Source organism: Crocodylus porosus, unplaced genomic scaffold (genome assembly GCF_001723895.1).
Source record: "Crocodylus porosus isolate Cpor-Errol unplaced genomic scaffold, CroPor_comp1, whole genome shotgun sequence".
In the NCBI taxonomy this organism is placed as follows: domain Eukaryota; kingdom Metazoa; phylum Chordata; order Crocodylia; family Crocodylidae; genus Crocodylus; species Crocodylus porosus.
The window spans coordinates 36,645,198-36,647,584 of record NW_017728912.1 but is presented as its reverse complement, the minus strand read 5'-3'; positions in this window follow the sequence as shown (position 1 = coordinate 36,647,584).

The window sequence follows — 2,387 nt, the reverse complement described above, 5'->3', positions numbered from 1 at the left end:
AGAGTCATTCTGTTTCCATAAATCCAGCTGCTGAGGAAATGAATTTAACGTGCAAGCTACTAAACTTGATGCTCACTAAGACTAGTCTTGCATTAGGCAAGCTTCACATAGGGCAGAATGGGGGAAATATATAAAGCAATCCACTGGGTTAATTTTAGACAGTTTTCTGTTTTGTTCTCAGTGATTTTTGGAGATGCTGAACTCTCTTAATCTCACATCACACACAACTTGAAATAATCACAAGATTGTTTTGAACCATAAACACAACCTGTTATGAACCAGGACTACTACTAAGTAGTTAAAAATACAAGAGTAAACACTTCTAAGCACTTTCTGCATGTTCACTGTGATACTAAAGTCTCAGGGTCCACTTGCATTAATTTATCAGATCAACCACATTGCATTAGATATAATTTAAGTTTGTTGTCAAACTTGGTGGCTACTCTTACTGCATCCTTCTTAGTAACATCATATTCTTAGATTTAAATTGTGGAGGAGACAGTTCACGGTAGCTACCAAACTTGTTTAAGTATCATAGGTATGGTATTTTATTAGTGAATTTGCTCCTGAAAAATATATTTCCATGTCAAACCACTGGGGAAAAAAAAAACCATCTTGGAAGCCCTATATGGTTTGGGATAAAATGTTAAAAATAATTTCCACTGGGTAACACAGCTAATTATTCAGTATAAATGGTTTAGAGCTTTCTCTATGTAAAAACATTCTCTAGTCATTTTTCTTAGTAATCAGTAAAAACACTGTAATAATTTTTGGTGAAGGTCTACATCTGTTAGAGTTTTATATTGCCATTAAAACAAAAAAGAACATTTTCATTTTTGCAATGAAATTAAAAATAAAATAATGGATTGAATGTGGCTGCTGTGAATTAGCAGAAGGGCAAAATAAAATGTCTGATGACCAAAAACATTTTAGCAACTTTTTGGTCTTTTTAAAAGACGTGATATAAGGAACAAATGTAATGTTTTACACTGTTAATTTTAAGCGGCCAAATGAAGCTGTAGGAGGACAAGCACAGAGTACCCCTGGCCAGGTGATAAAATAAGCCAAAGTTAAAATAAGATGCAAGGGTACTGTGAATTAATGTACAAGGTGAGACAATATTAATATGTTTTTTCCAGGGTTCTACCTAACCATGAAATTTTTGCCATTACTTCAGCTACTGAACTCTTGGATATAGAAAAACTGAATAGCTAAAATGGATAGTAAGAAGATATAAAACCTCCAAATTGGAGGTTAAAATACTGGGAGGGGAATAAGGAGCGGGGAGGTGACTTAAGGATTCTAGGACAGGAGTGTCTAACTAAAATTAGTTGGGCTGCATTCCCTGCTTTTCAGGTGCTTGCAGACTACACTCAGGCTCTCGTGCTGGCAGTGTCAGTGGCACTACAGGTAGAATCCCCACCACTGCAATCAGAGCCCTGGCTCTGGTCACAGTCACGGGTTCTCACAGCAGCAGTCAGTGCCCAAATGACACTGGACAGATTCTCCTTTACTGGTTTCAGCCCCAGCTCTGACCACGGTAGCTGGTCTTCCCACAGTGGCAGCCACTGCTTTCACAAGAGCAGGGGCATTGGCAATCCTAGCAGCACCGCAGGCAGAATCCCTGCCAGATCCTCAAGAATTTTGCCTGTGGTGCTGCTGTGGGAAGGCAGATCACTGTGGTCAGAGCGAAGGTCCATGGGCCAGATGGGACCTGCAGGCCAGATGTTTGACTTCTCTGGACTTAACAGAATGAACATCCATCTCAAAAAGAAGAATAGTAAGCAGAATGAGAGAGGAATTGATCTGCAAAGGAAGCTGTTTTGAGGTCAGAAACTGTCGCGATAAAATGAAAGCTGACCAAATTCATCCGAGTAAGACTGCAAAGGGTTGTTGTTTGTTGTTTTTTAAGGGATTTTTAGTTGTGCAAATAGAGGGAGAGGGAGAGGAAAAAGTGGGGCTGCTGTGTAGTGAGGATGAAGTTGAAATGCAACAGAATTTGTTCTTATTTTAAATAAGGTCCTTACTTATAATCTAAGTATAGCTGGGTCATGGGCAGGTTGGCCAATTGGAATAAGTATGTAAAAATGGAAATTACCATATGCAAGTTGAAAGGAACATTAAGATTAATGTGCTCAAGTTGGGGAAACTGAAAAAGCTGTAAAATTTCCACATGACATTCTGAGCCCTTCATGGAATTTATCATACCTATCAAATTGAGGTGTAATATTATATCAAGTTTTTGTGATTTGGTTGACAAAATAAAAAGTACACTTAAAATTTGTGAATAACACAAAACTTAATATTTAGGAACACAGGATTAGAGGTAAAATTATCTTTACAAATTGGAGAAACAGGGATCAGTGAGATTCACTAAAGGCAAGTGC